At 41.1% G+C, this 25,396-nt stretch overlaps 1 protein-coding gene across 1 annotated transcript in view; it reads right to left on the reverse strand.

Annotated features, from left to right (window-relative positions):
* si:ch211-51h4.2 (uncharacterized) overlaps positions 1-25,396 on the reverse strand; it is a 328,912-nt gene that overhangs the window by 165,522 nt on the left and 137,994 nt on the right. The window lies entirely within an intron of this gene.

Here is a 25,396-nt window from a genome sequence, read left to right on the forward strand (position 1 = left end):
GGTTTCAAGTTGTCAATTCCATTAGTTTTAAATTCAATTGGCTTTGAATTGCTGAGTGCTTTGTTTAAATTAATCGGCTGAATCCAGTTTGTTGCCAAAACATCAAAACAGGACAGCTGTTTTGCCTGCAAACTGTAAGGCCTTTTGATGTACTTGTTTCAATTTTGGCTCTCCCTACAATGCTTGCAGACTTCCAAGCACAGACAATGCACAATCTCTTAAAGGGACCATGCACTACTTTTCAATTCATGAGTATTCTACACAACTTTGTAACATGAGCATTGGAAACAGAAGTTATAACATAGCAGCTGTTGAACCACAAAAAAAAGTGTGCATTTGGTTTGCATTATGAGGTTTAGAAATCTGAAACAGGAATCAAATCTGTGCTGAATCCGTGCCTTTCTATCAGAGATGGAGTCAGGGTCAGGCACCCAAGCTTCTCATATAAGATTGTTGGAATATTTTAAGGACTCTACATGCTTAATTTAATAAGTGAACCAGTTTGAACTATTGTGAACTAATTATCTGATTTATTGTTGTGCTTTAAGCTTTCCAACCCAAGGAGTGGTTATCCTATCAACTCAGTCTGGTGGATTTTTTGAAAACGTTTTTGGGATGTGGTACTTGCTGACTGGGCCAGCCACCATTGTCCTCTTGAACCATTGCAGAGATATTTTGAAGCTGAGATAACTGGCCCCCAACTACCACAACCACCTTCCTTTTACTAGGTAAATCTGTGACCAGTGAAGAATTCCACCCCCATACCCCACCGCCCCAATTCCACATTGACTCTAGTTGAGCTAGAGCTCTTTAATCCCACACGAGGTCAAATGCAGTATTGATGTCAAGGATGGTCATATTAATTCACCTCTGAAATTGAGTGCTTCTGTCCATGTTTAAACCAAAGCTGTAATAAAAGCAGGAGTTGAGTAGCCCAGACCAAGTCCAAACTGGGTGTCAGTGAGCAGGTTATTGCTAGGAAGTACTATTAGATGCTGATATCACCTTCCATCACTTTACAAATAATTGAGGGGTGACTGGTGGGACAGTAATTGAACAGGTTTGATTAATCGTGCATTTTTTTTTGTACAGGACATACCTGGACAATTTTTTACATTGTTGATTAGTTGCCAGTGCTGTTGCTGTACCAACTTAGGTGGGGGTGCAGCAAGTCCTGGAGCTCAACCTTCAGCACTATTCAGTACAGGATGTTGTCAGGGCCCATTAGCTTTTGAAGTATCCGGTGTCTCCAACCACTTCTTCCTATCAGGTAGACCGAATCAATTTCATAAAGACTGGCATCTGTGATGACCTCTGAAGGAGGCTAAGATTAATTAATCACTCAGCACTTCTGCCTGAGTACTGCTGCAAATACTTCAGCCAGATTGTACTGGAGCACAGTTCTGCTTCTGATGACAGCTGATAACATCTCATTGATGCCCAGTTTTGAGATCTTTTCGAAGTCTATCCCATTCAGCATGGCAGTAGTGCCATACAACATGATGGAGGGTATCCTAAGTGAAGACAGAGTCATGCAAAGACAATGCAGTGGTCACTCTTAATATAATTTGATGGACAGATGCATCTTGGCAGGCAGATTGGTGAGACTGAGGTCAAGTATGTTCTTCCCTCCATTTCTTCCCTCATCACCAGCCACAGAAGCAGTCTGGAAGCTATGTCCTTTAGAACATGACCAGATCAACCAGTAGTGGTGCTGCCAATTCACTCGAGGTGATGGATATTGAAGCCTCCCACCCAGAATCCACAAGTAGTGGAAAAGGACAGAAAAAAATTTAAAGATACATTATTGTTAAAAACTGCAGGATAACTAAGAAACACAGACTTCTGGATTTTCATCGGAGGTTATGATCAAACATCAACTTTAATACTAGGGGACAAAAGGCACATAAATATTGAAGGAGAAAGTGAGGTCTGCAGATGCTGGAGATCAGAACTGAAAATGTGTTGCTGAAAAAGCGCAGCAGGTCAGGCAGCATCCAAGGAACAGGAGATTTGACGTTTCGGGCATAAGCCCTTGATATGTCGAATCTCCTGTTCCCAGGATGCTGCCAGACCTACTGCGCTTTTTCAGCAACACATTTTCAGCTCTGATCTCCAGCATCTGCAGACCTCACTTTCTCCTTCAATATTTATATGCCATTTGTCCCCTAGTATTAAAGCTGATGTTTGATCATAACCTCAGATGAAAATGAAGAAGGGCTTATGCCCGAAACGTCGAATCTCCTGTTCCCTGGATGCTGCCTGACCTGCTGCGCTTTTTCAGCAACACATTTTCAGATATAAATATTGAAGGGATGCAGAGAAAAGTTAAAAGTTCAATCGCCAGTATTTTGGTCTGAGCTTTGGAGAAAGACTGCACAGACTTGGACTTTTCAATCTGCAGAGAAGACACCTAACAGCTGTTCTTTGAAATACTAGATTGCTATCGGTGTAGAAAATCAGCCCAATGCTACTTTAAATTGTGGAGTAGAACTAGAAAATATATATTCATGGCAGTAAAATGGTAACTTTGGGACTGATATCAAACATTCTTCTCTATGCAAAGACTAATTAAGGTATCAACCAAACTTCCAATTACAGCATATCGAAAGGCTATAATTCTTGAATAAAAATAAATGGATATTAGAAAACTCAGTCCCTACATAGATCAAGGTGAACAAAAGGACTTTCTCAGCTTAATTAATTGGTGAATTACATCCAATAATTTTATACCTTACAAACTCTTACAGAATTCCACAGTTGGAGTACTCTAATAGCTTGTTATACTTTTCACAATATTGAAATCAATCTTCACATTGAATTGTTACAAGCACATCTACAGACTTTACCTACAAAATGAGTTGACAACTAGCGCAATAAGATACAAACACACAGAATGCTGGAGAAACTTAGTTTCAAAGTGAATGTTTTGATTTCACTATGACTCTTCTTCAAAAGTGAGATAGTTACATGTTGGTTTTAAGTTTTCAAAGTTCTCTCAATTCAGGGAAGGCTCCGTTAGATTGTAAGAAAGCAAATGTAACTCCTTTATTCAAAACGTGAGTAAGTCAGAAAGCAGGAAATGACAAGCCAGTTAGTTTAATATCTGGCAGAGCCGAGGTTTTATTTCCTATCGTTAAAGATGTTATAGCCGTGCACTTGGAAAAAAGTCAGGGTATCAGCCAGAGTCAACATGGTTTGTGAAAGGGAAATAGTTTTCAAACATTTTATTGGAATTTTTTGATGAAGTAACATGTACTGTGAATAAAGGTGACCCAGAGGATATACCATACTTAGAGTTCCAGAAAGCACCTGAAAAGGTGCCACAAAGTTATTTATATAAAATAATAAAAGCTTATTTTATACAGTAAAATATGTGAGCATGGTAGAGTGTGGCTGGTGAACAGGATACTGACAGTAGGCACCTAAAGTGTGGTGGATGCTGGGACAGTGAGTAAATTTAAGGAGGAATTAGAAAGATGTTCAATTGGTAATGGGTTGAAGGGATATGGAAAGAAGGCAGGAAAATGGGGGTGAGGAGCATATCAGCCATGATCGAATGGCAGAGCAGATTCAATGGACTGAATGGCCTGTTTCTGCTGCTATATATTATGAACTTATATATGGCTCACATTCTGATTGACGCAATGCAATGTGTGATGTGCCAATGGAGCACGGCCTCAATTTTTTTACAATTTATATAAATAACTTGGAGGAAGTGACTGAAGGTTTGGTTCCTAAATTGGTTGATGAAACAAACATAAGTAGAAAATAAGTTGTGAAGAAGATATAATGAGTATAAAGGGACAAATATAAATTAGATGAATAAGCAAATACGTTTTTACTCATGCACCAGATAAGGGCAGTATTTATTGTCTATCCCTAATTGCCCAGAGGGTAGTTAACAGTCTTCCACTTTGGCTGCAGGTCAGGAGTCACATGAAGTACAGACCAGGTAAGACTGAAAGGATACTAGTGAACCAGATAGGTTTTTCCACAAACAGCAATGGATTATTAATTCAAATTCCACTGTCTGCCATGGCGGGATTCAAACCGGGGTGCCCAGAACATTATCTGGGTTTCTGCATTAACAGTCGAGCGTTAATACCAATAGGCCATTGCCTCCCATTTGGCATATTTAAATGGTGAGAGATTGCACGGCTCTAGTGTCCTAATTTATGAACTGCAAAAGGTTAGTATGCAGCAAGTAATCAAGAAAAGTAACAGAATATTATAGGTTATTGCAAGTGGAACTAAATGCAAAGGTAGGGAGGTTATCTTTCAATTATATAGGCCACAGGAGGTGCCTGGAGTACTCTATCCAGGATGTGAAAATATTGAATATGTCTCAGAGAACATTAATTGACTTAAATCAGGAATGGGCCAGTTGTATTATGAGGAAAGGATGGACAAGCTAAATTTGTATTCACTAGAATTTGAAAAGGTAATTGTCGACTTGACTGAAATAGAAAAGATCCTGAGGGCTCTTAGGGCTTAAAGTGAACATTTTTTGATTGCCTATCTCAAGAAATAGAGACAGAGACATCAATGAAGAGTATGATAACTCTGAAAATGACAGAAGGTTGGAAATTGGAAGCAAAGGACGGTTTCCATTTCAGAGCAAGAGCAGGAAATGGCACCATACATTCATTGATGTAGGCACCTGAAAAATAGGCAGGAGTGTTCCCAAATAGGACAGGAAAAAGAATAGTTTACATATCCCACAAAAAGATATGCATTGCTAGAACCCATGTGAATTGCTAAAGCAACACTTTTTACTTGGGAAATTATGAAAGGAGTTAAAGGAGAAGCTGTTGAAGATGACAAATAGTTCAGGCAGGCAGTGGAAGGTTGTGATGATTAGAGTCTGGTTTGGCTTCTGTCGTGGTGGAGAGCCCCTAAACCATCTTGCTAGAGGCTAGCGGTTCATAGAAACAAGAAACGATGATGAAGAGGAAGCAGTTAGGACCAGGAAATTGGAATCTATTAAAGGGATGAATGCAACAGAAGAGTCATGGATGTAGTTCAAAAGGAACTGAATAAGGGATTAAAATTAGATTACATACAGAAGAATTCAGCTCTGTTGAATAGAGACAGTCTGAAATATACAAGGTATATAGGGGTAGGAGAAAATGAGGACTGCAGATGCTGGAGATCAGAGTCAAAGAGTGTGTTGCTGGAAAAGCACAGCTGGTCAGGCAGCATCTGAGGAGCAGATTAATCGACATTTCAGGCATAAGCCCTTCATCAGATTGGATCCTGATGAAGGACTTATGCCCAAAATGTTGATTCTCCTGCTCCTCGGATGCTGCCTGAGCAGCTGTGCTTTTCCAGCAACATGCTCTTCGATGGTACATAGGGGCAGTATGTTTGTGGATCTTGAGAAAGATGTGGAAGAAGGGCGTTTGGGTTTGGAGGTCATAGAAGGAAGATCTCAAGAAAAAGATGGCACCAATGGCAGGTCTTGAGAAGATGGCTTGATATTCAGTGATGGGGTCAAGGTTCAGAAAGAGGAATAATGATACACAGAATTGACCTTTGGACTCGCGAGATAAATACAGATGCAAGTTTTGATTCAGAAGGAGTTAACTCTGCTTCTGGAAATGGTCTAGCCATGAAAATGAGACCAAATGTTTAGAAAAAGCATGATGCATAACACACCATGAAAAATATACCAGTTATTTATTTATACATTACTTGTTTTAATAATCCTCCCTGGTACCTCATTCCACAACTTTATTACTCTTGGGTCAAATTTTCCATTTAATTTCCTGCCTTATTCTTAAATATGGCTGGTGGAATCTTTCCAGATCCTGAACAACATGGGCAATAGGGAGAAATTTGAGGGAACTGCATGAGGGATTCAGCAAAGTCGCTCTCAAAACCAGGAGCAAAATATCATATTATTCAACTAAGTTCCAGATGTGGAGCTGAAATTCTCACTAGTGAGTGGGGAGAGGCCTATTAATGAGGATTGCTATTCACTTTCATTATCACCTAAACTCATGTTATTAATATTCAGGTTCCCATTGATGCACCTAGGTTCATTTGCTCCAATACCACTAGCATCTCCCATGGACTGCTGTTACAAAGATACTTTGCATGCAGGCACAGGTACCGAGCTCATAGCTTGCTTCGGCTAATCTCTAACCTGTACACTTGCTCTCAAAGCTTTCACTCACTTGATGCCTACCTGGATACTTAAAGCACCTCTGCCAAGCCTTGCCTTGCCTTTTAGCATTGCTCCTGAGCCAGGTCTAATAGACTCTCAGTATGTCTGCTTTTACTGCAGATATAGAGCCAAGCAGCTTGGCATAGTGGTCAGCAGTCATTAATCAAGGGGGTGGAGATGTTGCTGGACAACATCGCATTGCATCAATGTCACACCTCCACCTCAGCAATGTACCTGCCAAATACACTGCATGTGCATTAACCAAAGGGCTTTCTCTCAAAATCTAAATGTAGCCCTCAGTCAAGTCAAAGAAGCATCCTTCAGTCAGGGGATTCCAGTACAAATCAAGGTCAGCTTTGTAAATCAGCTCAGGGGCTTGGGCACGGTCATTCATCTCTGTGGACGGTCATGGTCAAGTTCCTCTTCTTTTGGGATTGCCTCACAACTTTTGGCTCTTTCTGCCCTATTTGTTGGCTGGTTTCCCCTGAAATGAGAAAAAGCGAGGAACAAAAAGCGAGGAACAGAGTGAGATAGAACTGGGTGGCATGTTGTCATAACAGGCACACGTGGGAGATAAATGGCAAGGTGTCCCGAGTGAATGGTGTTAGTTGTAGAAGGGTAATTGGGTAGGTAAAAACAATTCAGGAAAACATTGCAGGCAACGGAGGGAATGGTGGAGTATGGGCCTTGATGGGAGATGTGTAACAGAGATAAAAGAACATGTAGTGGGAGAGAGAAATTGATGATATTCACCCTGACAGGTCATTAACCTTCTTCCTACACTGCTGAGCATATCTTCAAATGGCTGATACAGCCCAGATTTGTGTCACAATCTCTGGCCAGAGTGGCAGAGTCTGGTGCCTGTGAAAAGAGGCCTTTTTCTGAACTGTCCCATCCATCATGACCACCCGGTCCCTGTCAACAACATGAGGTTCCAATTTCCCACTTTCTGTCACGTACAGGCAAATGTAACTGTGTGAGGCAGCTCCAGACTGACAACGCCTGACTGGGTGCATTCACTAAGTGCACTCTTTGAATTAGAATTAACTTCTATAATAGTATGTAATTAAGCTTTTGGTTATATAATCATTTTTAAAAAATGTTTATTCCCCAAGGCTCAGTACTTAGTGAATGTCCACACTGATTGTCATCGTGTACCAATGTATTAAACACACTCCATATTGGTTTAAGTACTAGCTATTGTGTATTCTTTGTCTTAATTTTGTATTGTATAGTTTTGAGGTTATATGCAATTTTACCATTTCTTTAAAAGGTAATACATTCAAGTAGGAAGAGCCAACATGAAAATATATATTGCCTAACAATGGCCTCTTTAGTCAATGATGTGTGTTTGCTTTAATGAAGAATTCTCAGCAAATAAATAAATTTGAGGTGATAAAACTCAGGGTCAGTCAAGAGAACATGATGGCACATTTATTCCTATCCTGAACTAATGAGTCTAGAGGATATTACTGTACAAAATGTACCACTATTTTAGTGAGAGTTCAAAACAATAATGAACAATGATGAATAAAGGCAAATACTGCAGAAATCTGAAACAAACACAGAGAAGGCTGAAGAAACTCAACAGGACTGGCAGCATCTGTGGAGTGAGTAACAATGCTTCAGGTCTGTATGAATATGCTTCAGAACAGAAAAGGTCGGAGAATGATAGAGCATCAAAACAGCCCCTTCAGCCCACCATGTTAATGCTGATCAGCAAACATCAGACTATACATCCACCAATATCATTTATTGTATCCTTTGCTCCCGATGCGGTCTCCTCTACATTGGGGAGACTGAACGCCTCCTAGCAGAGCGCTTTAGGGAACATCTCCAGGACACCCGCACCAATCAACCACATCACCCCGTGGCCCAACATTTCATCTCCCCCTCCCACTCTGCCGAGCACATGGAGGTCCTAGTCCTCCTTCACCGCCATTCCCTCACCACCAGATGCCTGGAGGAAGAATGCCTCATCATTGGCCTCGGAACACTTCAACCCCAGGGCATCAATGTGGGCTTCAACAGTTTCCTCATTTCCCCTTCCCCCACCTCACCCTAGTTCCAAACTTCCAGCTCAGCACTGTCCCCATGACTTGTCCTACTTGCCTATCTTCTTTTCCACCTATCCACTCCACCCTCCTCCCCCCCGACCTATCACCTTCGTCCCCTCCCCCACTCACCTATTGTACTCTATGCTACTTTCTCCCCACCCTCCTCTAACTTATCTCTCCACCCCTCAGACTCTCTGCCTTTATTCTTGATGAAGGGCTTTTGCCCGAAACGTCGTTTTTAATGCTCCTCGGATGCTGCCTGAACTGCTGTGCTCTTCCAGCACCACTAATCCAGAAACATCAGACTATACTAATCCCATTTACCTGCACTTCATTCAGTCAGCTTTTGATCTTACCAAGGTAAAAGACACGGCAAGGTGAGGAGCAAATGTAGCAGACTAGATTGAAAGTAGTATAAGTGAACTGCTGCTACATGTGGAAGGGGTGCGTTGTGGCCCTGAACAGTGAGGAAGGAAGATGTGAACAGGAAAGTGTTACACCTTCCACGGTTACATGGGAAATGGTTGGGGAGGGGAGGGGTGCGTGAGGAGGCCTAAGGATTAATGGAGGGGGTGTCATGGAGGGAATGGTCCCTGGGAATTCTGACAGTGAAGGGGAGGGGAAGATGTGTTTGGGGGAGGCAGTCATCTGGAGGTGACAGAAATTGCAGAGGATGATCCTTTGAATGTGTAGAGTACTGTGTTTGAAAGTCAGAACAAGAATATTGTTGTTGTGGGAAGGGATCAGGGCAGAAGTGTGGGAGATGGGTCAGACATGGCTGAGGGCCCATCAACCACAATGGGGGCAATCCTCGATTGAAGAATAAAGCAGTGATATGGGAGGAAGCCTGGTGCCTTATTTTCTGCTTAGGCACTTTACAGTCTAGATGTCTCAACACTGATTTCAATAACTAAACAAACTGACTGTTTTATTTGTGCCCTCTATTTCTTTTTTATATTATTTTTCCCCTCGTTCACCTCCCCCACAGCTTGTTGGGTTTGTACCTTGTTTTCTTTCGTACTTAGTAGCAAGGATTCATTCTCTTCCTGTCACACCTTAATTTACATCATTTTTACAAAACCTTAATGCTTCTCTCTCCACAGAGGATGCCTGATGTATTGAGTTTCTCCAAAATTTTCTGTGATGGTATAATGAATAACTGAAATCGGAGAGAACTAATTTAGAAACACTAGGAAATTATGTTCTTGTAAAGAAAATCAGAAATCAGGCATACACTGTTTAGCCGATCCGAGATTGGCCAAGACTGTTCCTGCAATTTATGTTTTCATTGCTGATACTGTGTCCAGAACCTATGGATAGAGAAACTCTAAACCTGTAAAACCCAGGCACAGTTAACCTTTGGTACCCAACATCCACTGTGCAAGATGAAAAGCATTTTGAATTCTAATTGGCTGATTAGTGTATGATCGATCTTTGATCATGTTTTGAGAAAGAGTCATTCTACATTGAATGTAAATCCTGTTGCTCTTCCCACTGTTGCTGCCAGGCCAGCTGAGCTTCTTCAGCACTTCGTGTTTACTTCAGATTTCCAGCATCTGCAGTATTTTGTTTCAGTCCCTCTTATTGAAACCTCTTACTTGTTCAAAAAAAACCCAAGTAAAATTTGCCTGAACAAATCCCTGCTGGTTTTCCTTTATTAACTCACATTTTCCCAAGTGACTCCTGAATTGTTGTTTATAGACAAAGTTAAACATCACACAACACCAGGTTATAGTCCAATAGATTTAGATTCGATTACTTACAGTGTGGAAACAGGCCCTTTGGCCCAACAAGTCCACACTGACCCGCCGAAGCGCAGCCCACCCATACCCCTACATTTACCCCTTACCCAACACTACGGGCAATTTAGCATGGCCAATTCACCTGACCCACACATCTTTGGACTATGGGAGGAAACCAGAGCACCCGGAGGAAACCCACGCAGACACAGGGAGAATGTGCAAACTCCACACAGTCAGTTGCCTGAGGCAGGAATTGAACCCGGGTCTCTGGCGCTGTGAGGCAGCAGTGCTAACCACTGTGCCACCGTGCCACCCATTTATTTGGAAGCATTAGCTTTCAGAGTGCTGCTCCTTCATCAGGTGGTTGTGGACCAGCATTCTGAAAGCTGGTGCTTCCAAATAAACATGTTGGACAATAACCTGGTGTTGTGTGATACTTCATGCTGTCCACCCCAGCCCAACACCGGCACCTCCACATTGTTGTTTCTAGAAGCTTTCCCACCGGTGAAGATAATTAGCCTGTAGTTGATGAGCTTATTTTTACATGTTTTGAATAAAGGTGTAACATTTGCAATTCTCCCACGACTCTGGTACCACTGGCAGTCTAACAAAGACTGGAAAATAATGGTCAATGCCTCCACAGTTTCCTTTCTCATCTCCCTCAGTATCCTTGGATTCATCCATCTAGACCTTGTCTCTTATCAACATTAAACAGGGACAACCTCCCAATAGCGTCTCTACCAATTTTATAATGTTCAAATGTCTGAATTATCTGATTAGGTGAAGCTAGGGAAGAGATAACTGGGCCCCTTGCTAAGATATTTGTATCACTGACAGCCACGATGAGGTGTCAGAAAACTGGAGGGTTGCTGTTTTAAGAAAGGCTATAAGGAAAAGCCAGGGAACTGCAGTCTGGTGAGACTTACATCAGTGATGGTTAAGTTGTTGGAGGGGATTCTGAGGGACAAGATATACATGTATTTGGAAAGGCAAGGTTTGATTAGGAACAGTCAGTATGACTTTGTGTGGGAAATTGTGAAGGACTAACTTAATTGCCATTTCTTCAATAAAACTCAAAGAAGACTGATTAAGGCAGAGTGATGGATGTTGACAAGGTTCCACATGGTAGGCTGGTTAGAAAGATGAGATCACGTGGAATCCAGGGAGAGCTAGCCATTTGGATAGAAAATTGGTTTGAAGGTAGGAGACACAGGGTGATGCTGAAGGGTTGTTTTTCAGACTGAAGGCCTGTGACCAGTGATGTGCTGCAAGGATTAGTGCTGGATGCACTATTTTTTGTCATTCGTATAAATGATTTGGATGTGAATATAGGAGGAATGGTGAGTAAGTTTGCCAAAATTGGAGGCGTAGTGGATAGCGAAAGAAATTACCTCAGAGTACAACAGCACATTGATCACATGGGCCGATGAGCCGAGGAATGGCAGATAGAGCTGATAAATGTGAGATGCTGCATTTTGGAAAGGCAAATCATGGCAACACTTATACACTTTATGTTAAGGTCCTAGAAGTGTTGATGAACAAAGAAACCTTGGAGTGCAGGTTCATGGTTCTTTGAAGATAGACAGGGTGGGTGAAGAAGGCATTTGGCAGGCTTCCTTTACTGGTCAGTGCATTGAGCATAGGAGTTAGGATATTCTGTTAAAGCTGTAGAGGACATCGGTTAGGCCACTTTTGGAATACTGCCTTCAATTGTGGCCACCCTGCTATAGGAAGGATATAAGGTTGTTAAACTTAAAAGCATTCAGAAAAGATTTACAGGGATGTTGCCAGTGTTGGAAATTTTAAACTAAAGGGAGAGGCTGAATAGGGTGGGGCTATTTTCCCTTAGAGTCTCGGACGCTGAAGGGTGACCTTATAGAGGTTTACAAAATCATGAGGGGCATGGATAGGGTGAATAGCCAAGGTATTTTCCCTAGGTCAGGACAGTCCAAAACTAGAAGACATAGGTTTAAGTTGAGAGGGAAAAGATTGAACAGGGTCTTAAGGGGCAACCTTTTCATGCAAAGGTAGTGTAAGTATGGAATGAGCTGCCAGGAGAAGTGCTGAAGGCTGGTACAATTACAACATTTAAAAGGCAACTGGATGAGTACATGAATAGGAAGGATTTAGAGGGAAATGGGCCAAATGCTGGCAAATGGGGCTCGATTAATTCGGGATATCTGGTCAGCATGGATGGAGTTGGACTCTACGACTTCTTTCAGCATGAATTGGAATTGTTTAATTACTTTCTAAGCTGAACATTTTTTCCCAACTCTGATTTCCAGATCATAATCTGTACTTTTGATATTATGTTGTAACTAACTCAAAGCACAATGCACACAATGAATTATTTAAAAATGAACTGACAGTTTTGCATTGCCAAATGAAATGCAAGAATATGATCAGTTACAAAGCCAGTTAACCACCAAGTTTTAGTTGAATCTTCTTATTTCACTGTCTTTCAAAATTCTGCAGTGCTGGAAGAAATCTATTGTGATGAATGTCAGCAACACATCAATTTTATTGTAAACGCAGCAACTTTCATCCTATTCAATCATTTGAATTGTATGCACATAATTTGATACCAGCAAAATCTCATTTCTTCTGACTTGAGGCGTAACAGAATGCTATCTTTCTTAGCCTCTAGGGAAGCATTGGTCACTAGAGAAGCATTCACTTCTATCATTGCATTTACACGTAAGCAGCCAAACTATGAATTAAATATAGCAGGTGGATTACGATGATGTTGATACCAAAGTGCATTGTTGTGTTATAGTGGTTTGCTTGACAACATAGTTTATCAAAAAGATAGGTCCCAATCTCCGCAGTAGAGTCATAGAGTCATAGAGATGTACAGCAAGGAAACAGATCCTTCGGTCCAACCCGTCCATGCAACCATATATCCCAACACAATCAAGTCCCACCTGCCAGCACCCGGCCCATATCCCTCTAAACCCTTCCTATTCATATACCCATCCAGATGTCTCTTAAAAGTTGCAATTGTACCAAGTGTACTGTGGAATGTTACTGAACAAGTTAACAATGTTCAAAGCTGCTTCCTATTAAGGTGTTCAGTATTTCACTTGGGATGTTTTTGTAATTACTTGCCTGCATGAACTATCTGTAGATCATCAGAACAATGGCCCAGATATTCCAATGGCTAGGTAGTCATTGGATCAGTACAGACTAGCACATCAGGTCCATGAGAATCCCAGATAAAATTGGAACTTGTGCAGAACATTGGAGATTATGATGGGCAACTCCCCAATATCTGGAACTCTCAAAAAAAAACTCTTTTGAAGTCAGATAATTTGGATGGTTCCACTTGAGTTAATTATTACCCAGGGAAATTTAGACAATGAATAACTTTGTCTAACTCTTGGATAACTATTAAGTTGGTCCTCCAACCTACCTCACATACTCCCAATTAACCCTCCCTTGACCATTTATACCCCAGTGGACTCCTGACAACCAAACTCCACCAAACCAGGACTCCATACATCCCACCTAATGAAAACCTGTCATCCTCCACCACCCAGTCAGATTCAACACCAACCACCAGTGAACTCAACAACTACCCACCCTGTGCCCACAAGAAATGATACCCCTAACCCCCTCCCACTGCCATTCACTGTACTTCACTGGCACCCTCCAACCTGTTACCTTACCCATCTGAAACCCTGGCACCCAACCCACCTGACATCTTAACCTCTTCACCACATGCCACCCTATCCCCACTTTTACCCTTTCACATCAGCTGTCAAATTGATTGTGCAGCTGGACACTTAAATCTCAGAACATGACATACTGACTGTAGCAGAAGGGGATGTGCTTTGATTTCCCCTCGACTATCCACCAAGATGATAGAACTTCTTGATTTCAGCTATGTTCCTCATTTTTGAAGGAGCCAAAATCAAAGTTCCCTGTTAGACATGCAGAACTCAATCTGAATGGAATAAATAGGAATCTGATGGTGATTGCCACTCCTTGGAGTATCCAGGTCAGTATGCTTTATTTCAGACAGGAACAAGATAACTTCATGAAATATTTTATTTCCAAATAACACGGGTTGACTATTTTTTGCTGACTGGTTCTAACTTTTCTGAAGAAAACTATGATTTTACAGTTTGATCTAAGCAAAAGGAGCATAAAATGAAAAAAAATGAGGCCCACACAAATTCTAATTAAAATATATTATTAATGAAGTATTGTGTAATGTGGTGCTTGCTTTATCTTAACGTAGCACTGCAGAAAATGTAAGCTGATAATTTACATAAAACATTTTTAGTTAGACACTCAAATACAATGCAGTCTAGCTGAATACATTTGTGTTTTTGAAAATGTTGTGTATAACAACCTTCAGAAGATGAAAAACTAAGACAGCGTGACAACACAAATTTATTTTACCAGTGAAGAAACAGATTCAATTTGTACTTCTGCTTGCCTTAGCAAGATTGAAAAGCTTATTGATTGTCTATTCATCTACTTCAAATTAAGCTCAATGTAGCATTTTCAACAAACTGAACTAGTCACTGAATTTGCCAATAAGAGAATTTCTGATTTATGAGCTCTTAATAAATTTTCTACTAAGACTATTTCAGTTATATATGCTTCTGCTTGCCTAGTTTATCTACTAGTTGAGCTCTGCAACATCAAGAGAATTCCTGAATAATAAAAATAAAGTTTTAAGTGCAAATATATAATTGATAATGTGTCAAAAATACTTCAATTGAACAGAATTGGTCTGGGTAGTGCTTCTTTTTATGTATTCTTTACTGGAATTTGGGCATCATTTATTGCCCATGAACTGAGTGGCTTGATAAGCCATTTCAGAGGGCAATTCAGAATCAACCATTTCTCTATGGTTTGGATTCACATATGAACCAGACCAAAGAAATGGCACCTTCCATCCCTAAAGGTCATTAGTGAACCAAATATATTTTTATAACACTTGACAATAGTTATCACTACTGAGACTGGTTTTCAATTCAGGATTTATTAATTAAATTTAAATTCCATCAGTCGACATAGTGGGAATTGAACCAATGACCTTGAAGCATAATAGGCCTCTGCTAGTCCAGTGCAATGATCACCATGCCACTGCCTCCCTCCAAACACTCCATTGCTAATAGTAATGTGACTTTTAAGTCAATAAATGCCTCAATTTTTACATTCAAATTTTAAGCTTAACTTTAATATTCTAAAATCTCATACTGACTTTAAGACACACTTACTAAGAATCTCCTGTTAATAGTTCTCATATCAGATCACTTTTCCTATAGTCAAAGGACAATGGTGCAGTACTTCCCTGGGTCCTTGCCCATATCTATCATTAAATCTATATCTCCAAAGGAGGTTACAATGGTTGCTGCTTATGGGATATTTGTGAGTGGCAACTCATGATTCCCACAATAACAATGACTATTTAATCAATTAGGTATTTTTGAATTGAAGTGCTTTGGGACATTTGAAGTTGTGAGAAGTTTTATAAAAATGCAAGTTCCTTCTTTTGGGCAAAATGGCACAAACAATATTGACACCAGTTTATCACACTCTTTTTGCAAATGCAAATAAAAAGGATATAACTGACTGACAATACTGTTAATTGTTGCTAATGCTGGATCTACATTTGGAAAATACATCAATAATCAGACCATAAAATATAGGAGCAGAAATAAGCTATTTGGTACAACAAGTCCGCTCCATCATTCGACTATGGCTGATATGTTTCTCACACTTCATTCTCCTTCCTTTTCCCCATTTTTTTGAACCACTTACCAATCAACAATGAATCCATCTCTGTCTTAAAGACACTCAATGACATGGCTTCCACAGCCTTTTGCGGCAATGGGTTTCACAGATTCACCACCCTCTGGCTAAAGGAATTCTTCCTTACCTCAGTTCTAAAGAGTCGAGTCTCATTGAGTCTGTGCCTGCAGGACCTAGTCTCTCCTACTATTGGAAACATCTTCTCTATGTCCACTCTATCCAGGTCTCACAATATTCTGAAAGGTTCAATCTGATCCCCCCTCAGTCTTCTAAACTTTATGGAGTACAGGCCCAGAGTCTAGCATATTCTCTTTCTCAGTCTGAGATTCATGTCCCAAAGAAATGATAACTTACTTTAATAGGATGACTGACTGAATGTGACGTAATTTTGACCAATCACGTTATTTATGGTTGAATCAGAAGTATACTCCTTCATAAATTTGCACACATAAATCAAGGAATAGGGATTTACCCCATAATAGAGTCTGGTAGCCCACTGCATCCTGAACTTTAGTCATCTAATTCCCTTTTACATGGAGTACCTAGGGAACATATGAAAAGGAGAAGGCCAAGTAGTCCATATGGTGGTGAGCTATGATGAAAAAGCCATTCCCTCAATCTTATTTTGCCAATCAGTGAAATAACAGCTAATTTTGACTTAATTCTGTTCACGCCCACCTTTGGCACACATCTTATAAAATCTTAAACTTGCATAAAATGATAAATCTCATCTTAAAATTGACAATTGACAAATATCAATTGCTATTTGCAGTCAAACCTTCTCCCCTGAAAGGCCTGCCACTAATTTTTAGACAATGCCCTCTCCACCTGGATCCCCAACCAGTAGTAATAGTTTTGATCTATCCTTTCAGTTCACCTTAACATCTGAAGATCTTTGGTCAAATCACACATTTGCTGTTTAAGGAATATAATCATAAACTGTGCAATCTCTCCTTAGAGATCTACAACATGCTTAAGGGCTGGATGGCGATTTTGACTTGGTAATGCCATTAAATGTCAAAGGGCAATGGTTATATTTTTCTTAATGGATATAGCCATTGTCTGATGCATATAATATTCATCATTTATCAGCCCAATTTGGAATGTTGTCTAGGTTTAGCTGCAGTATATTAAGAGTCAAAAACAGTGCTGAATATGTGCAATCATCACCGTCACATCCCAACTTCTGAGCTTATGATGCAAGGAAGATAATTGATGAAGCAGCTAAAGATGATTGGCCCAGAACAAAACCCCAAGGAACTCCTGCAGCAATGTCTTTGTGACTGAGGTGACTAAATGCCAAAAACCACAATGGAAATTCTTCGTGAATCCAAAGTGTATGACTCCATATTTGTCTGCACTGAAAGTAATTTATGAATTTTAGCATTTCCTTTGTCAATTAGCTCCTTACAACGTCACACTTCTCTCCGTATTGCCATCACTTTCTTTATCATTGTTAGTTTGTTTCACTAACTTGCTTAGTCCACACCTGATTCAATGCTAGTTTCCTTCAGATGTCCAGAAATCTTTTCACTTCCTCCACTAGATACACTAATGTAAAGTACATATACCAAAGTAATAGTTGATTTTGTGTGAAAGGATGTCACAAACATTTATACTACTTCTAAGGGTGGGTTCGGTGGGAACAGTGTCCTGTCTCTTCGTAGGATATGTGGAACAGTCCATCTTCCGCAACTACACTGGCACCACCCCCCACCTTTTCCTCCGCTACATTGATGACTGTATCGGCGCTGCCTCATGCTCCCACGAGGAGGTTGAACAGTTCATCAACTTTACTAACACCTTCCATACCGACCTCAAATTCACCTGGACTGTCTCAGACTCCTCCCTCCCCTTCCTAGACCTTTTCATTTCTATCTCGGGTGACCGACTCAACACTGGCATCTACTATAAACCGACTGACTCCCACAGCTACCTGGACTACACCTCCTCCCACCCTGCCTCCTGTAAAAACTCCATCCCATATTCCCAATTCCTTCGTCTCCGCTGCATCTGCTCCCAGGAGGTCCAGTTCCAACACCGCACAGCCCAGATGGCCTCCTTCTTCAAGGATCGCAGATTCCCCCCAGACGTGATCGATGATGCCTTCCACCGCATCTCCTCCACTTCCCGCTCCTCAGCCCTTGAGCCCCACTCCTCCAACCGCCACCAAGACAGAGCCCCACTGGTTCTCACCTACCACCCCACCAACCTCCGTATACAACGTATCATCCGCCGTCATTTCCACCACCTCCAAATGGACCCCACCATCAGGGATATATTTCCCTCCCCTCCCCTATCAGCGTTCCGCAAAGACCACTCCCTTCGTGACTCCCTCGTCAGGTCCACACCCCCCACCAACCCAACATCCACTCCCGACACCTTCCCCTGCAACCGCAGGAAATGTAAAACTTGCGCCCACACCTCCTCCCTCACTTCCCTCCAAGGCCCCAAGGGATCATTCCATATCCGCCACAAGTTCACCTGGACCTCCACACACATCATCTATTGCATCCGCTGCACCCGATGTGGCCTCCTCTATATTGGGGAGATGGGCGCTTACGTGCGGAACGCTTCAGAGAACACCTCTGGGACGCCCGGACCAACCAACCCAACCACCCCGTGGCTCAACACTTCAACTCTCCCTCCCACTCCACCGAGGACATGCAGGTCCTTGGACTCCTCCAACAGCAGAACATAACAACATGACGGCTGGAGGAGGAGCACCTCATCTTCCGCCTGGGAACCCTCCAACCACAAGGAATGAACTCAGATTTCTCCAGTTTCCTCATTTCCCCTCCCCCCACCTTGTCTCAGTCGGTTCCCTCAACTCAGCACCGCCCTCCTAACCTGCAATTTTCTTCCCGACCTCTCCGCCCCCACCCCACTCCAGCCTATCACCCTCACCTTGACCTCCTTCCACCTATCACATCTCCATTGCCCCTCCCCCAAGTCCCTCCTCCCTACCTTTTATCTTAGCCTGCCTGGCACACTCTCCTCATTCCTGATGAAGGGCTTATGCCCGAAACGTCGAATTTCCTATTCCTTGGATGCTGCCTAACCTGCTGTGCTTTAACCAGCAACACATTTTCAACAGTGTCCAACTTGGCAACTGTGATAGGGAGGCAATGGGAGAAAGTGGATTTCAACCTTTCCAAAATGATAGTCCTGTAAAAGCCAATCCATATTCTTTTACTAAAACTTTTTGATACATTTTGGAAGATACAATTCAAGAACAAACTATACGGTAAATGAAAAAGCCCTGGGGAAAATTGATATACAGAGAGGTCTGGGTGTTCAGGTCCATTGTACCCTGAAGATGGCAACACAGGTCGATAGAATAGTCAAGAAGGCATATGGCATGTTTTCCTTCATCGGACTGGGTATTGAGTATAAGAGTTGGCAGATCATGTTATAGTTGGTGTGGCCGCATTTGGAACATTGCGTACAGTTCTGGTCGTCACATTACCAAAAGGATATGGATGCTTTGGAGAGGAGGTTCACCAGCATGTTGCCTGGTATGGGAGGAAGCTAGCTATGTAGATGGGTTGAGTAAATTAGGATTAAAAGATGGAGGTTGAGGGGGGACCTGATTGAGGTCGAGAAAATCATGAGAGGTATAGACAGGGTGGATAGCAAGAAGCTTTCTATCAGAGTGAGGGACTCAATTATTAGGAGTGACTAATTTCAGGTGAGAGGGGAAAAGTTTAAGGGAGATATTTGGAGAAAGTTCTTGACACAGAGGGTTGTGGGTGCCTGGAACACATTGCCAGCAGAGGTGGTAGAGACAGGCACGATAGCATCATTTAAGATATATCTAGATAGATACATGAATGGGCAGGAAGCAGAGGGATACAGACCCTTAGAAAATAGGTCATAGGTTTAGATAGAGGATCTGGATTGGCGCAATTATGGATCAGTGCCATAATTTTCTTTGTTCTTTACTTTTAAAATTCAACAATACCTATTCCTAAATGTTTCCTATTGCACCAGATCATCCCTTTCCCATTATAATTGACAAACTATGCTTTTCATATTCTCGTCAATTTTATTTTAGTACATCTTTTGTACTTCATATTATCAATTTGACATACTTCGTTGGACACTTTATGTCTTTCACTTGATCCGTGCAGATTTTCGCATTTTGTTATGCTTTCTCTTTATGTTGTCTCCTAACTCATTCATTAAGCACATTTTGGCACTTAAGCTCTTGCTGTTTCTCAGTAGAAACTGGTTCTGCAGCACATTAAATTTGTTTTTGAACACCTCTCACCAATCATTTTTAATTTGACCCATTAGCAGATTTGCAAAGTTTGCTGTGGGCAATCACAGTCTCATTTCAGTGAAGTCAGCTTTACCCAAAGCTAGAAGCTGAGCAGATGTTTTGCATTTCTCACTTTCAGACATTGCATTGAACTCAATTACATTATTATTCAGTATTAGATGAATATCTGTATATCATTAGGAAGTTAATTAAATCTAATTCATTACTAAATCTAACATGGTTAGTCTCCTAATTAATATTAAGGCACATTACTGCAGAAAACTTCCTGGAGTATCGTCAAAACTTTAAAAACTTTCTGACATGAACTAATTTGGTTATTCTAATTAATAACGAACATTAAAATTCCCCATTAAAACCACTCTGCTTTGTTGATTTGAGCATCCTAACACTTCATAGCTGTTACTGAGTCTTTACACATAGCTCTCACTGAGGTTTAAATCTTTTGTCTTTCTAAATTCTCCCCATAAAAGTTTCACTGGCTGCCCTACCTCTTATTCTATCCCCTTATTAATGAAGTGATTCCGAATCACTAATGAAGTGATTCTGAATCATTAATGTTACCGCCAGTCTCTCTACCATTTTCCCTGTCACCTCCTGGTATGGAAGGAAAGATCAAACCATTCAGATAACTAACCTAATCTGCTACGGCGGGAGTAGACGTCTCCATCCAATAACTAAACCCTAAACACCTAGAGAAGCTTGCTTTGCCCCTCGTAATCTGTTAAAAATGAAAGGAATCCCTGATACTCACTGTATAAGTAACAAGTAACAATTTATTCATTTAATCCTAACAGTGAACAAATGATCAGAGTTACTAGCAAACTGATTAACTCTCCCCTTATTACTAATTATTCCTTAACTGAACAAAATTCTGCTAGCATGCTATTCCAATAAACACAGGTCCCCATTTATATAAAGCTAATTAACAAGCGAACAATAAATTAAAACTTAGTCTCTCAAAATTCACACAGAATGGGTCATCTGGAATGCTCAGCCTTCTCTCCAGCCTGTCTTCTGCTGATCCTGCTGGCAGGGATGTTTTCTCTGTAATCTCTTCCATGAGAACTCTTCGCGAGAAGTACATTTTATGGTGCTTTTTCGCGAGTTTAGTAATTTTGTGTGAGAGATAGGTATTTATTCCTCAGATGTCAGGTTTGCTCTTACTTCAGATAGCAATTGGCTCTCCCGTCTCTGCCCAATTGCCCCCTTCTTTATATACATGATGGCATAAGAATTTCCTTACAATACTACTGGTCTGAAGTTGTCAAAACCATAATATTTAAATATGATTGTCTTTCAGTTTCGAACTACTCAGTTTAATTTAACTGGCTGATTCCAGCTAGTTGCCAAAATATCTAAACAAGCCCAAAGTTTCCAATCACACAGCCAATTGATATAGTTTCAAGTTTCGAACTCTCTGTACATCTGCAGCTGCTCACAGACCTTTCTGTTTTAAATCTCCAAACTTAGAAAAGTCCTCTACCTCTTAAAGGAGCCACACACTCTTTCCCACCACTACCATCCCGCCCCCCCCCCCCCCCACCACCACCCCCACCCTCAACACCCTTATCATTTTTACAAATATGTTCTGGAACCCTGCTTTCCACTTCACAAGTATTCTACCCAACTTCGTAACACTGTATTACAGCCATATCTCTAATAACTACGAGCATACCACATCCTCCAAGTTGAATTTGCACCTGCTATTTAATTTGTTCCTGTTATCCTTGTCATTACATAAAGAACATTTGAAGCACGCATGCCAACTAGCTCTTTCTGCTCTGATGGTTTATTCACTCATTTCCTATGCTGTCTCTCTCTCTCTCTCTCTCCCTCTCTCCAGGTTTAATTACTTTATTTTTTCAGCTTTCTCTTTACTAGTATTGCTTAAAACATTTTTTTCCTGACAATTACTCTTGCCTTCTTTTTGTATTATGACTTAAAGAAACAATGATCTGAACCCAAAATAGTCTGGTTGTTACACAAGATATTGAGGTTGTTTTGCTTAATGTTGGCATATACATAATGTAGGAGGATGGCAGGTTGAGGAGTATAATATTCGGGTCATGATGAGTGGTCATTGGTACATTATCTCACCATGGTCACTACTCTACAACAACAGGAAATCTGATGAAAGTTCTGACACTGCTGAAACAATGATCTCTGATGAACAGTTCTCTTTATCTAACATTCAAAACCTTTACAAGCTGTGAGGGGAAGAAAATGGTCTTGCTGGAACTCAAGATGTCCAATGGTTTGAAGTGGAAGGTTATCTGAAAAGCATTACGACTTGCTTTTGGGTTTCCATCATGAGTATGGGGAAGGAGTGTTGCAGGAATTCTGTGCAAATATTCCAGCCATATGCACTCTAGTGACTGGAATGATACAATATGAATGTTGTGCATCAGCACTGTGCAGATGTGTGCTGTGGACTCTAGTGCAAGGCTGGGAATTTAGGCACAGTTCTTGGGTCCTGACTCTGCACAGTGTATTCCAGAAGAGATTGTCTGGTTTATGTTTCTTCCCTGTATTGCTAACAGGAATTCAGGCTGTAAATGGCCTAATTGTCCTCAATTGGTTATCTGCTACCTGCTCTGGACAGTCAATGCAATTCTGACCCAGACTCTACACTAATGGTTCGGGAATGGTATCTTAGCACTGAACTTCTGTGGGAGCTCAAAGTATGATATGGAGACTCCAGCCACCTTCTATCTAGCCCAGAGTTTGTTCGACATCACTTATTAAATTGGCCTATGGGTGTGATTGTTGGAGTGCAGTCATTTCTACTCCAAAACATCTTTGACGTATAAAAAGGAAATTTTAAAACAAATCCAAATAATTGACCTCATCTGTAGAGAACAAAAATGAGCTGGCCCTCCAGTCAGATGGCTCCTACTTTTCTGCCATCATTTGCTCATACTCACAAATGTTTTGAAAATAATTCCCGAAACCCTTCTTCCATCTCAAGTTTGAAATTACAAGAATTTCTCAGGGTAGCTTCTGAGGTCCAATTATCTTCAGCTACTTTACCAATGACCTTTCCTCCACCATAAGGCCAGAAGTAAGGATGTTCACTGATGATTGCACAATCTTCAGCACTATCCACAACTCCTCAGGTAGTGAAGCAGTCCATTACCAAATGCAACAAAACCTGGACAATATATAAGTTTGGGCTGATAAGTGGCAAGCAATGCTTATGCCACATAAATGCAGGCATGACCACCTTCAGCATGAGAGAATCTAACTATCATCTCTTCATGACATCATTGAATCTTGCACTGTTATCATTCTGAGTGTTACCATTGAGCGGAAGATGGATTGGATTAGCAATATAAATACACTGGCAACATAGACAAGTCAGTGGCTTGGGAGTTTGCAAGAATTAACTCTAATTGTCTGCAAGGTAAGGCAGAAATGTGATGGAATGCTTCCCAGTTTCTGAATGTGCACAACTCTAATAATACTCAAGAAGATTGCCACCATTGAGGATAAAACAGCCCATTTGGTACCATTGTTGAAAATGTGTTGCTGGTTAAAGCACAGCAGGTCAGGCAGCATCCAAGGAATAGGCTGCTTGACCTGCTGTGCTTTAACCAGCAACACATTTTCAACTGTGATCTCCAGCATCTGCAGACCTCATTTTTTACCCATTTGGTACCATATCCACATTCGCTCCCTCTAGAACCAATGTGTAGTAACAATAGTGTGTACCATCCACAAGATACCTTTGCCAAAGTAACATCTTCAAACCCACTACCACCTAAAAGGACAAAGGCAGCAGATACAAAGAAAAAACACTACTGGCAAGTTTCTTTCTGAGCCACTCACTATCCTGGACTTGGAAACATTTCGCTATTCCTTCTGTACCACTGGGTCAAAATCCTGGGACTCCCTCGCTATACCTACACTAAAAATACTGTAGCAGTTTAAACAAGCAGCCCATCAACACCTTCTCAAGGGCAAGGAGGGATGAGAGTAAATGCTGGCCAAGTTATTGAGGGCCGCATCTCTGACAAACAATTTTGTTAAAATATCACTATAATCTTTAAAGAAAAAAGAAATTTTAAAAAACAAATCCAAATAATTGACCTCATCTGTGGAGAACATAAGTGAGCTGTGCCTCCAGTCAGATGGTTCCTGCCATCATCTGCTCATATTCATAAATGTTTTGAAAATGATCCTTTAACCCGCCTTCCACTTTAGACTTGAAATTGGTGTGATGATGTTACTCTGTTGAGTCAGCATCAGTGGATTATGTTGCATATTGATGGCCACAATTGTACTCTGTGTCACTGGAGACTGGTCGTACCCTGTTTTGCACTCCTTAAAAGCAATTAGGAGGACTGTCCTTTCACAATACTTGACACTTTCAGCAGAATGCATGACCTCATTTTTTTTTATTGTGAAACCTACAGCCAAAGAGTGAAAAAGAAGAGCTGAAGACAACAAACCCAAGATCAGTGCTTATCTCTACCTCCCGCTTCTTTTAATATGACTTTTTTCCAGAAAACCCAAGGGCTGCATCTTCACATAATATAAGAACGTTTTGATGCCATCCTCCAAAGATGGCTGCTCTGCCATCGTTATTTGCTGGTCTCTTCTGCAAACAGTATAGAAGTGTCAAATATATGCTGGAAGACATACAGTTAAATCCATTGTCAACATGCAGCTCATCTTGGGTGAGGTGGAATGTGCATGCATTATGCATGAGCATTACATGGATAGGTCCGTACTGAAAAATATAATTCAGTATGTGAATAAGTGATTGCATACAGAAGTTTACAGCTGAGAACTGCACCCTACTGCATAAAGGATATTCAGGCAAGGCACTAAAAATTGACTGTGAGGGAAGATAATTTGATAGGGCTGGAGATCAGAGCTGAAAAAGTGTTGCTGGAAAAGTAGAGGTCAGGCAGTATTTAAGGAGCAGGAGAGTCGACGTTTCGGGCATGAGCCCTTCTTCAGGAATCAGGATTCCTGAAGAAGGGCTTATGCCCAAAACGCCGATTCTCCTGCTCCTTGGATGCTGCCTGACCTGCTGCGCTTTTCCAGCAATACTTTTTCAGCTCAAGATAATTTGATGTGCTGTTCATGCTTTGTATACTGTATCACATGTAACAATGGACAAGTTTAGATAACATACTATAATCGGAAGTCATGAAAATGTCAACTCAAAGAGTTGCTGAATAACACTAATGCTTGCTTTGTTCACAATCACCCCAAAAACTCAGTGATAGGATTTCAAAACGTGTTCACTCACCTATACCAGCTCGATTTCTCACAAAGCTGTCACTTTTTCTCAAGCTCCATGCTGACAAAAACTATCTTCCCCTTCAAACAAAGGAAGCCTTTAAAAGCTTCATGAGCATGT

This window comes from Hemiscyllium ocellatum, chromosome 13 (genome assembly GCF_020745735.1).
Source record: "Hemiscyllium ocellatum isolate sHemOce1 chromosome 13, sHemOce1.pat.X.cur, whole genome shotgun sequence".
Classification (NCBI taxonomy): Eukaryota; Metazoa; Chordata; class Chondrichthyes; order Orectolobiformes; family Hemiscylliidae; genus Hemiscyllium; species Hemiscyllium ocellatum.